Below are 13,988 nucleotides of genomic sequence, written 5' to 3' on the forward strand. Positions count from 1 at the left end.
TAAATATATCAAAACTTAATATTTGATGAGTAATATGCATTGCTAAGAACTTCATTTGGACAACCTTAAAGACGATTTTCTCAATATTTAGATTTTTTTGCACCCTCAGATTCCAGATTTTCAAATATTGTCCTTTCCCAAAAAACCATACATCAATGGAAAGCTTATTCATGAACCTCAATTTCAAACAACTGACCCTTATGACTGGTTTTGTTGTCCTGGGTCACATATCTGCAAGTACAGCGTTTAAGAAATATACTTGTAAGATTTGACATACAATATGCATGTACATTTAATACAATTAAGCACAGTCCAAGGGTAATCCAAAACCATGAGGCCCCACTAAAAAGACATTTAAAAAAAAAAAAAAAAAAAAAAACATCCTAGTGATTTAGAGTAACATGAGGACAAGTATAATGTTAATTTTTGGGTGAAAAAATGACAGTATTGTAAATGCATAAACAACAGCAGGAGTGTGATTTTTCCACCCTAACACATGGAACAAACACTAGGCAAAGTATTGCATTAGTGTATTGTCAAGAGGCAGATGATTTGAAGCCAAAAATATCATAGTTCCTTTAGTTTATTGGGCACGCAGCCATTGACGTCAACAACAAAAAGTTAATAAGCCTAAGCATGCGCGATTATATGCTTAGTTGCATTGTATTATTTGCATTAGCATAGTTTTTCCTTGCTGTCTGTGACCGTATCAGACCTGTGACCCCTTTTTGCATTGTCATCTAGAACTGCAATAAAGGACAGGACAAAATGAAAACTACACAGAATGTTTGTAGACACAGTGAGATCAGAACATAACAGGAATTGTTTGACATAATCAGTACACTTATTTTGGAAGCGAATGATTTCAGAATGAGTCACTAAGTCTGCAGTAAGATCACGGTTTGCGTCTTAAAGTCAGCAGCGGTAAGCGTTGATGCCGGCTCATGCGCGAGGAGGGGGCAGATGCTCATTTGATTGTGTTTCTCTGAAAGCTCTGACACGTTGCATCCTCCGAGCCGTATTTGCTCAAGCCTCCCCCCCACAGCGCCCTCCCAAGCCCCCAAGGGAATGGTGGAGAGGAGCGGCACTGGCCCGCATCTGTCACGGGGCAGCTGTTGGTCACTTAATGGAATTTGTCCTGTCGCTGATGGGCCAGGGGCAGTGGGAGGTTGGGCTAATGACTCCTGAATCTGCTAAAATCTTGCCAATTACTCAGAGATAGTGAAATCCATACTGCCATTTTAGCTTCTACTGTCACATTCTCCTTAAAAGCTGATTAGTGATAAACCGTGATTGATAATGTTAACGGTATGTGCACTGTAGTCAAACATTCCTGCATTTAACTTGTACATGAACTTTTTTGTTGTAATTTAGAAAAATTAATTTCTGATTCCTGCTAATGCATTTTCTTCTAAATTCACTGCACTTTGTAGTTTCAGAGGAGTAATGAAGACAATATTCAAACTTTAGATGTATGGAAGAGTTTAAGTTTTTAATGTAGGTGCAAGCTCCAAATATTGGATAAAACCTAGTTCCAATAGCTTTAAAGACAAAAATCAATGGGAATTTATTTAATATAGATGGACACATTTATTTATTTAGCTAAAGCTAATTTGTTTACCAAATAATATTATTGTAAATAATATTATTATACTCTGTGTAGAATCTGTGACTTTGTCAGATGTAGATATTACATTTACTGAGCAACTGATTAGTGAATTTGCAGTTTACTCTCAGTTTAGAGTAAATAGTAAATCACTTTTGTATTATATAATGTTTTATTTGATGAATGAATTCCTATTTATAAATATTGATGTTTTTCGTTTGTTTATTATAGTTTTTTAAACATTTATTTCTATAATATCTGAAACCAGACATATTCATTTATTTCTCTTAATGAAATTTTCTAACATTTTTTAGGTTAAATAAAAAATTATATGTGTGTGTGTGTGTGTGGATATATAATTACATTATTCTTTCATTTTAAATTTTTTAGGTTTAATTATATATATATATATATATATATATATATATATATATATATATATATAAAATTTTACAGATGTGTAATATCTGGAGAAAGACATTAACAACATTTTGGGGTTAATAATAATACTAATAATAATAATAATAATAATAATAATTATATATATACACTACCGTTCAAAAGTTTGGGGTCAGTACATTTTTATTGTTTCTTTTTTTTTCTTTTTTTTTTCTTTTTTTAAGAAATTAGTACTTTTATTCACCAAGGATGTATTAAGTTAATAATTAAAAGTTTTTTAAAAGTTAATAATAAATAATTTACATTGTTATAAAATATTTATATTTTGAATAAACACTGTACTTTTTAAACTTGTTATTCATGAAAGAATCCTGAAAAAAAAAAAATCACAGGTTCCAAAAAATATTTGGCAGCACAACTGTTGATATTATCCAACATTGATCATTCTAATAATAAATCCGCATATTAGAATGATTTCTGAAGGATCATGTGACACTTAACGACTGGAGTAACAGCTGATAAAAATTCAGCTTTTCATCACAGGAATGCATTCTATTTTAAAGTATGTTAAAATAAAAAACATTATTTTATATTGTAAAAACATTTTGCAATATTACTGTTTTTTTTCTATATTTTTAATCAAATAAATGCAGCCTTGATGAGCATAAGAGACTTCTTTAAAGACTATTACAAGTCTTACTGACCCCAAACTTTTGAACGGTAGTATATATTTATATAATATATATATATATATATATATATATACTGTCTAATCAATTGCGATTAATCACAAAAAATAAAAGTGCATGCGTACACACATACATATATATTAAGAAATAATTGTAATATCTATTATATATAATAGAAATTATATAAATATGATGTATACGCATGAATATTTGTTCAGTATAAATGTTTGTGTATTTATATATACATACAAATATAATATATATATATATATATCAATTTATATAAACACAAACACACACACAGAATATATTTATATATTTTGACTTTATATATATATAATAGAAAAAACCTTTAATAAAAGAAAAATCCTTTAATTGAATTACATTATCCTTTATTTTTACAAGCATTTTATTTACAATAACTCTAAAACAAAATGCAATGCAGTTTAAACTACAAAATACAGGTAAAACACCTGTAAAATATAAAATATAAGCTACAGCTTTTTTGAGTGTAAATATATACAAATCAATAAATTAAAACAAAATATAGTTGTTTTTTTCACAGCAATTAATTTAATCAAAATCAAAATGGACACTGTTGTATGATTAACAAAACAGACCCTGAAACCTAATAAATAAAATAAATCACAAAGTAACCCCATGTACACATGGCAGGCTTATGCAAGTATTAAAGTAATGGGTTCCTTTGCAATTAAGCCACCATAAGTGCCTTCTCCTGCCTTCATTCCAGGACATTGTGTTTTAGAAAGCTTTTGTATGTAACTCTTTGACTGTAAGACAATAAGCATTAAGCCACTAAGCATTACTCTGATTTGCATGACTCTGATTTTTCCCCCCTGACCTGCAGGAAACACCAACCCCCACGGCCCCGCTCGCCATCCACGAGAGTTCAAGCAGCCAAATCAATGAGAAGAAAGAGAAGTGGGCCGTGTTCCTCCCTCTGCATCTGTCAAGGAGCAGCAGAGGGAGGGGTTCACTCGTGGGATGGGGAAGGGAACAATATCAGTCCATCTGTCACAAACAGCCTCATCTCTGCTAAGACGAAATGTAGCTCCAAAGTAAATCAAACAACGTGTTACTCCGTGCGCGTTATTGACGGATCGAGCCATAGAGCTGATCAAAGCCAACGCCGTTCAATTTTGCGAGCGCCCTGAGCTGACCGATCCGCGTAAATCAACCAGGGTCATGTGAAATAGCCGCACAAGGCCGTGGATGTATCATATATATGTCTGATTAAAGAAGGATGCTTTAAAATCCAAAGTGCTTTTACCTGATAAAACACACCCAAGCCTGATGGTTTGTCTCATGAGTGGGATATTTACAGTCTCCCCTCCCCCTCCGAGGCCTCATCCTGCGCTCTCAGTGGCAGGTAGAGCCGCAATCTCAGTCATTCATATTTAATTCTAGCAGAGTTTCCGGCCAGACTAATGCGCTATTGATTGCAAGTCTCCCATTACAGTAGGGCGAGAGCAAAGCGGGAAGGGAAAGAGAAGGGAAAAGAATACCGAAGACCGAACGCGGGCAGGCAGGAAGGAGAAAGACGAGGCGGTTCGGGAAAGACGATAAATCAGACACGAGCGGGGGTAGCTAGCGATCTGACATTTAAGAAATATGACCGTACTTTTAATAAATATAGAAAATAGATGGCGTGTGTGCGGCGTCGTGGAGTTTTTCGCTCTTGAATCCTCAATTATTTTCAGGCCCGAAACAGTTGAGGAACCCGAATGCCATTAAGGCCGGAGTCAGTCAGCGGAGCATGTGTTGAATGCAAAAGCGTGCGAATGCATTTAAGTGTAATTAAAGGTAAGTACGCTGACATGTTAGAGAGGGGCTTTGCTTTCTTTAGCGCAAGCCGCATCTAGATGTGCTCATTTATGTGTTATGAGAGAGAGCCGGAATGCTTGCGCAAGTGGAAGAGATGGAAAAGCGAAAGAGGGAAGGAAAGAAAGAGGGCATTCTGGTGCTTTGTGTATTTAAGGTTTTCTCCCTGGATACCAACGCAGACGAGCCAGGATGAAAGATTAATAAGCGAATCTCTATATTTAACAAGATCGGGTGTAAAACATGCTCCCTAGCAGACATGAGGCCTTCGCTCACACCCACTCCGCCGTCGTATGAGCAAACGTATAGACGAGGAACTGGGAAATATCTGCCATGTTTGTTGCGCCTCACGCGTTTACGTCTGCGTGCCAACACATGGCAAGCTGAAGAGAATCAATAAGTAAAAAGATGACAAGAAACGTCTAAGTCAGATTCTTCCTCCCACCAGCCTGTCTGCTCTAATAATAGCCTGGAGAAAACAGAAAGGCAGACGAGGAAAAACAAAGTGAGGGGGAGAAAATGCCAAATAATGCATGCGAGGCCAAATTAGGCCATTACTTGGGTAGAAAATGGCCCAGAACTATACGAAGAGCGGTTAGGAACCACAACCCCCGCCCTCTTGTTCCCACAAGCCCGTGCCACCCTGAGGCGCTGGGAGTGTTACCCTAGGGCTCGGAGCCCTTTAAACGATGGGAGCGCAGGCCCAGAGCGCCCATCTCTAACTACTCTAATCCGATCAGACTCAGCAGCACTGAGTCTCTCCTAAAAGCACAGCAAAATCACATCAGCCTCTCAAACTCCAAAAAAGCGCTCCGCTACACGAAAGCCGCTGTCATTCGTAATGCATGAGCATTAGTAGGTTATGTGTGGTAAATGAAAATGAGGTTGTAGATACAATACTGGACATGCAAAGGATTCTTTATTAATTATGAGTGTTTATTATAACCGCCTAATCTTGTAAGCATTCTCATCACACCTCATCATGAATGTGCTAAAGTGTTAAAGAGAACGCCAACAAACATGTCCAAATCCCGCTTTCGTGGATAACCAACTGCACTTAATCTAATTTGGTTATTATATTAAATTTCACAGAGAAGTATCACAGAACACTGAACACTCGGTGTGCCTCAAGGTGTGATATGAATTATGGCTATATTTATTAGTGGGTCCAAAGGTTTAAGATAATGCTAGTGAAAATCATTCCTAAGATAGATGGATAAATACAGCTGAAGTCAAAAGTTTACATATACCCTGCAGAATCTGAAAAATGTTCATTATTTTACCAAAATAAGAATCATACAAAATGCATGTTAGTTTTTGTCTAGTACTGATCTGAATAAGATATTTCACATAAAAGATATTTACATATAGTCCACAAGAGAAAATAATGGTTAAATTTATAAAAAAGACCTTGTTCAAAAGTTTACATACGCTTGATTTTAATATTGTGTTGTCACCTGAATGATCCACAGCTGTATTTTTTGTTTCGTGATAGTTTTTCATGATTCACTTGTTTGTCCTGAACAACTGCCTGTTGTTCTTCAGAAAAATCCTTCAGGTCCCACAAATTCTTTGGTTTTTCAGCATTTTTGTGTATTTGAACCCTTTCCAATAATGACTATGATTTTGAGATTCATCTTTTCACACTGAGGACAACTGAGGGACTCAACTATTACAGAAGGTTTAAACGCTCACTGATGCTTCAGAAGAAAACCTGATGCATTAAGAGCCTGGGGTGAAAACTTTTGAACAGAAAGACATTTTTCTTATTTTGCCCAAATATCATAATTTTTCATTTATTACTGCCCTTTCACAGATGCTTGCATGTTTCCCAGAAGATTAAATCAGTAAAATTGACCCCGATCTTCAAATTCCAAAAGTTTTCACCCCCAGCTCTTCATGCATTGTTTTGCTTTCTGGAGCATCAGCGAGCGTTGAACCTTCTGTAATAGTTGCATGTGTGTCTCTCAGTTGTCCTCAGTGTGAAAAGATGGATCTCAAAATCATACATTGTTGGAAAGGGTTCAAATACACAAAAATGCTGAAAACCAAAGAATTTGTGAGATTATGTGTGTTTATGAAGAACAGCAGGCAGTTTAACTGTCCAGGACAAGGGACTTACAAATAACTATCACTAAAAAAAAACAGCTGTGGATCATTCAAGTAACAACACAATATTAGGAATCAAGTTATCAAGTAACCTTCTGTAATAGTTGCATATGAGTCATTCAGTTGTCCTCAGTGTGAAAAGATGGATCTCTTATTTTAGTAAAATAATTAACATTTTACAGATTTTGCAAGGTGTATGTAAACTTTTGACTTAACCTGTACATAGACATCTATTAACTCTATATATTAAACAGCAGTTTTTTTTTCTGGTATTCAAAAGAAATATTTCAGATTCCAACCTATTTCTAAGTCAGTAATCAAATTAGCTTATTAATAAGTAAATTTGTGATATACATGACAATGTACTTGAATGTACATGAATTCCAGAATTTCTCAGTATGCAAAGCATCAATGTAAATGTGAAAATGTTTTATTCAGTCTTTCCTGTTTTCACTTTATTTTCAGCAACACTTGAACTTCATGAGTTTGTGTCAAACCTAAAGATCATGTTCTCCAGCACGATTTGAGACGATCCATCCTAAACTTCAATGGAAGAAGAACATCTGACCGCCTGTACAAGAAGTTCACATGATGAACATTACAAATCTACAAATGCACTTTGAATAGTGCGATTTACACCTTGCACTTTTTATTGTAGGTGTCGCCAAGTTGCATATAAACTCAGCGTAACTGCATTCTGTGAGTCAGGACCCTTCATGAAACACTGTCATAACAAATGCCAAACAGTGTATTGACTATGATTATATGAGCCGTCACGCTCAGCATAGCTGGGTAATGAGATTCCTCTTCATTATATGTTCTTACATCCTGAGCTACCGCTTTCAGTACGTGAGCAGGGGTCCAAATTATGCTGAAATGTTGTACTCAAGTAGACTTACTATTAATTCATAAGACGTCTGTAAAAGAGGTAGAACTAATATTGAAGCACTGCAAAAACGCACTGGAATAAATATTTAAGAATATTCAAGATGATCTACAGTGGTCATGATACTGATGACACTGAAATGAAATAGAAATCATTAAACTGACAGTGCACGGTAAAGGATATCAGTTTTTCATTTACATTTTACGCATTTGCCTGACATTTTCATCTATAGTGACCTATCATGCACACATGGAATTTTTTCAACTATATATAAACGTAGTTATTATTGTGAGGTAAAATTCCTAGCTCAAGTAGTACAGCATGGTGCAAACAATATTAATATTACATCTAAATTCTATTATTATAATTTATAGTTTTACACCGTTAGCATTTTTATTATCTTGTTTAAATGAATAAAGAATTATTAATTTGAAAGAGATATATATGTATTTATATATGTTAGTTAATGTCCCTAGCTTAGTACAGCAGGGTGATAACAATATTAATACATTTATTACATTTTTATATTTATTTATTCTAATTTGCATTGTCATGGGTAAATTTATTTATTTATTTATGTTTTGCTTGTTAAAATCCCTAAATCAGTGACAACAGCGTGGTGTTAACAATATGAATATATATATATTACATTTTTATATTTATTATAAAATAAATACATTTATTATTTATTTAAATTTGCATTGGCGTGGTTAAAATTATGTATTTATTTATTTGTTTGCTTGTTTGTTTATTTATTGTTTTGCACATTAATTCCCCTAATTCAGCTAGTACAGCATGGTAATAAAAATATTAATATATTATATTTTTAAATATATTTTCTCATGATTAAAAGAATTAATGTATTATTCATTTATTTATTTATTTGGTTATTTTTTGTTTTGTGTGTTAATATACCTAATTCAGCTAGTACAGCATGGTGATAACAATATTTATTTATTTATTTATGTTTTGCATGTTAATATCCCTAATTCAGCTAGTACAGCATGGTGATAAGAATACCAATATATTTATTACATTTTTATATTTATTTATTTTGATTTGCATTATTATTATGGTTTAAAAAATACATGTATTTATTTATTTATGTTTTGTTTTGCGTGCTAATATCAAAATTCAGCTTGTACAGCATGGTGATAATATATTTATTTTCATTTGCATTATCATGGTTAAAAGAATTCAAATTTATTTAAGAATATTTATCTATCATCTATCTATTTTGTGCATTAATATCCCAAATTCAGCTAGTATAGCATGGTGATAACAATATGAATATTTTATTTATTTATTTATTTATTTATTTATTTCACCTTTTCACCTTTGAAATAGTATCTGTTTCACATTTTATTCAAATGAAATCATTTAAAAATATTTCCACTGAAATTACTTTAAAAATACAGATCCAGAAAGCGAATACTAAAGACTGTTTATGACCATATAAAATGGAAATGGATAGTGTACAGCAAGATGTTTTAGAGCGTACATCTATATTTTTGTTTGTATATGGTAATGAAGACATTTTAAGGTATTGAGCCTTATAGAAGCTATTTTAAAATACTGCCAATTGAAAATACGAATCCAGGAAAAATCTTCTTTAGCACAGACATTTAAGCCATTCTAATCTGTTACCTCAGACCATAATAAGGGGAACAACACTAGCTGTAGCAATGGAACACATCTGTTTCACACAATCATATCTCCTGCGCTGGTGCTAAGTGGATTCAGCGCGATCATAACATGCTTTCTTCCCATAAATGTAAATCCACAATTTGCACATGTAAAACAGACATTTTTGAGTTATTAGATAAAAAACACACACACTCACACACACAAGTGCATAGTTGCCTGTTTCCTCCACCAGCAATCTCCACAACAGCCACATTTGGATGGCCATAAAAAAGTGACTAAAATCAATGATCATTGAAAGAGCAAAAGAGAGCCTTAGAGTCTCTTATGCTGTAATGCCACAGGGGACAAAAGCGGCAGTCTCTTAATCGGCTCTTCTAGAGGGGCTCCTGAACATTAAAAATCATCAGTGAAAATTACTGAAAGAGCTTCAAGCAACTGCCATGCTTGATCCTCTGAATCAGGGTGGTGAATAGGTGCTTCAGATGCCCTCTTACCCACGGGCTGGATTCAGCTGCCCCGCTGCCAGCGAAGACCCCTAATGAGCCTCTGCAATTAAGCCGGTTTATTCACGCTAAGTGTGAACGGAGTGCGCGTGGAACCGTAGGCAGCTCACAGACCCGGGCTCTTTGTGCCACAAGTGCTGCTTTTATTCAGCTCACAAAGCAGAAAACAACACCCGCACCTATAATGGCGAAGTCTTTCCCCCTCGCTCGGTCGCGACTTGACAGAGCCGAGTGGGCGGGGTTAAGACGGACTGACAGCGGGGCCCATCTCTATCCTCTTATTAACGCTTAACGAGTGCCTTCCTCATGCAATATTCATCGCCACTAATATCATCCAAGCTCTGAGCTGAGCTGGCTACTTATGTAAGGCAATTATGTAAAATATCAGACAAGGCCCACACTCAGAATCTGACTGGGGTAGAGATGCGGGACAAGAACCGAGAGAAGCAACAACTGAAAGTGAAAGGGAGCATGAGAGAGGAGGCCGAAGGCCAGGATATTTACAGTTAACTAAAACCATTATGTTACTTCAAATAAAACAAACTTTAACTGATATCAAATATGAAAAACATATTTGATTTCAGCTAGTTGCCAAGGATACATTTAAAATAACTAAGACTAAAACTGAAATGAAAATTAATAAAAACTATATTGTAAAAAATGACATTTAATAAAACTCTGAAGAAATATTCCACCCTCATGTTGTTTCAAAACTGTGTGGCCAACATGATCTCATGACGAAAACGTACCTGTGGGAACTTTTTCACAAGACGTGAATTGCGTACCACCATTTCGTGACATATTCGATGTTTCGAGTGTTCTTTTTGTCTCAGAACAGATGAATGTACAAATGGTACGTTTTATGAGATGTTGGTTTTGTACGTGTCACCATAGTTCTGACTTGAAATGTTCGTTGAGTGGCGACTCAACTCTAATGCTTTGTGACGTTTTAAATTATTGTACTTTCTGTGCTACACTTAAACCTACCCGATAGCATGAACAAAAGCGAATGTGACATAAAAACACAAATCGCAAACATGCCGCTTGTTTTTCGATCTCTCACCTTTCAGCTCTATCATCGTGATTTATGTTTTTCAAAGGAATCGTATCCAAGGATTCAGCGAAACATAGCTGTAATCATAACTATGTACGAAAATGATTACAAGTGCTCGCTGTTTAAGGCCTCTATTGTTCATTTCTGTTGCAAACTGCAGTGATATGTACTTATTGGTATATTTCGCGTCTTGTGAAAAAGTTCCCACAGGTACGTTTTCGTAATGAGATCAGGTAGTGTGTGGCTTTCATTCGTCTGCGAAATACAAAGGAAGATATTCTGAAAACGTGCCGTTTGAATTGAGGCGCTACAGGGAGGCCACAAAACACCATTTATTGTTTGAATTTCTTACAAAATAGAGACTTTAAGCAACAGCCATGGATGGAACGGCTAATTTACTCACCCCCTTGTCATCCAAGATGTTAATGTCTTTCTGTCTTCAGTTGTAAAGAAATTATGATTTTTGAGGGAAGCATTTCAGGATTTTTTTTCCATATAATAGACTTCATTGGTGCCCCGATTTTGAACTTCCAAAATGCAGTTTAAATACAGCTTCAAAGGGCTCTAAACGATCCCAGCCGAGGAAGTAGGGTCTTATCTAGCGAAACGATCAGTCATTTTTTTTGAAAAATGTACTTTTTAAGCACAAAAGTTCGTGTAGCACAGGCTCTGGGTTGCGCATCCACAATGCTACGAATTAGTGATGGGTCGTTCTTGAACGATTTGTTCATTTTGAACTAATCTTTAATGTGACTTGGGAAGAACGAGTCGTCTTGGGGAGTGATTCGTTCAGTCGTGCATGCTCAACATCCTATAAGGTTCTGTACTGGAATAAGTTCACCTGTTTCGAATCTTCGGGTTTTTCGAGTCGTTTGTTCATCTTATGGGCCTGTCACATAATAAACGAATGACTGAAACTCGAAAACTTGTCAGATAAGAGGTCAGTTGAGCTAATCATACACTAAAAAGGTAGAGAATGGTGAAAAACTCCATCTTATTTTCTCCTACAACTTCAGAATCGTCCGTCATCGTTTAGTTCGTAAACAGCGTTTGACTTACTTGCACTTTCTTAGTCTTTGTGTGTTTGCTTTGTAAACACTGGGTCTGTAGTTCCGCGTGAGCTTTAACGTGATTCAATAGTACGTACTGTCGTGAATGTGCATCCCAGAGCCTGTGCTACACAAGCTTTTGTGCTTAAAAAGTATACAATTTTTATTTTCCTGAAAAAAATGACAGATTGTTTCGCTAGATAAGACCCTTCTTTCTCGGCTGGGATCGTTTAGAGCCTTTTGAAGCTGCATTTAAACTGCATTTTGAAAGTTCAAAAATCGGGGCACCAATGAAGTCCACTATATGGAGAAAAATCCTGAAATACTTTCCTCAAAAACCATAATTTCTTCAGAAAGACATGAACATCTTGGATGACAAGGGGGTGAGTAAATTATTTGTGAATTGTTGTTCTGAAAGTGGAGTTCTCCTTTAATGCTCTATCGTGTTGGAAAGATCCCCTACACCAAACCCAACCCTAAGCCTACTAGATAGTGTTAACAAATGAAAAATGATATGAAAACGCATGTGCATGTGATGCAGCCGTGCTATTTTAACTTCCTTATGCAGATTTGAGCTGTTTTGTCAAATCCATTTCACAGAGTTCGTACCAGATCTCTTTATCTCTCAAGTGCAACGCTGTATCGCTTGAGCTACCGAGTAAACATACTGAATTAGAAAACTCATGCATATGAAGCTGTATATGTGACGACAACATTCAAATGTATCAGTTTTTAAATCGTGCAGGATGTTAAAATTGTTTTGAAGTCATAACATAATATTCTGCAAGTAATTGTGTGAAAATTAGGCTTTATTAATCAAAACTCTGTAATTGTAAATCACATTTTGTGTGAAAAGGAATAAAAGTTGTCTAGAGCAGTGGTTCTCAACTCCAGTCCTCGGGGCCCACTACTCTGCACATTTTATATGTCTCCCTCATTTAATGCACCTGATTGAGATCATCAGCTTGTTAGGTGAACGATCCATAAATTGAACTGAGTGTGTCAGATTCAGAAACATACAAAATGTGCAGAGCAGTGGGCCCTGAGGACTTGAGTTGAGAACCACTGGTCTAGAGTTTTACTGCCTCTAGTGTTCATTTCAACTGGAAACTGCAGTGATTCATACATATAGGTATGTTTTTTTCAGTTTTTCCAGAAATATATATAGAGGCACATCTTTCCAATGAGCCTTTGTTGGTATTTTTGCTAGTCAATCAGGAACCAGTTGGTTACCAACATTCATTAAAATATCTTTTTTTATGTTCCACGTAAGGAAAGTCATACAGGATTTGAATGGCATAATGAATGACAGATTAGTCATTTTTTGGTGGATTATTGCTTTAGCTTAAATTAAAATAAAAACAGAAAATATAAAAACTAATTAAAGTTAAAAATAAATGATACTAAAATAACAGTGGTTGCTGTCGCATCGCCATCCACTCCAGAGCACCCGACTGAGTCAAGATTACCGGAGAATGCTTGGCCCTCACAGTTAACCCGTAACCCACAAATGCACAACAATCGTCGCTCTCGAGATGATCAAAAGGTTAACGAGTTTGCAAGCATCTACCCACTCGCCCATCTCCAATGATTTCCCAAGAACTCATCAGCCAAAATATATATAATTGTGTATATTACTCAGAGTAGACACGTCGAGAAAATGCTGTTTTTCTGATCTGCATTACAGCACATTTGCCCGCCAACGACAATACCACCCACTCGGTACCTCTCTGACTCCTGATGCCTGATACCTGCGCTGTGACTGTCTACAATCTGCATAATCACAGAGAACTTCTGCCGAAGACACGCACACACAACACCGCTCGACTTCCACAAGGTCATCCAAGGCCGATGCGGATGTAGGTGAGTTCCAGCGACCCGCGGTCTCCGGCGCGCACATAAACAGACTAAAATAAACACATCCTCTAGTGGGAATGACATCCCCCTCACACCTCGCCGGCTAAGCGTGCATTTCCATAAGCCTACATGCTCTCCTCCAACTTCACCCATTGGAGACTCGCACCTATGAAAGTGCCAACGACATCCGCGTATATCCGAGATATAGCGAGCGTGCTCCCTCAGGTCAAGGCCCTGTGGGGGTCTGTGCAGAAATAGGTCATTTGTCACACATCAAGTCCTGGGGCAGGAGATGCATTATAGATGAGACCAAACAGCCTGTCTCAGTGAGCTCTACCCACTCCCTG

This window comes from Labeo rohita, chromosome 3 (genome assembly GCF_022985175.1).
Source record: "Labeo rohita strain BAU-BD-2019 chromosome 3, IGBB_LRoh.1.0, whole genome shotgun sequence".
NCBI classification, from domain to species: domain Eukaryota; kingdom Metazoa; phylum Chordata; class Actinopteri; order Cypriniformes; family Cyprinidae; genus Labeo; species Labeo rohita.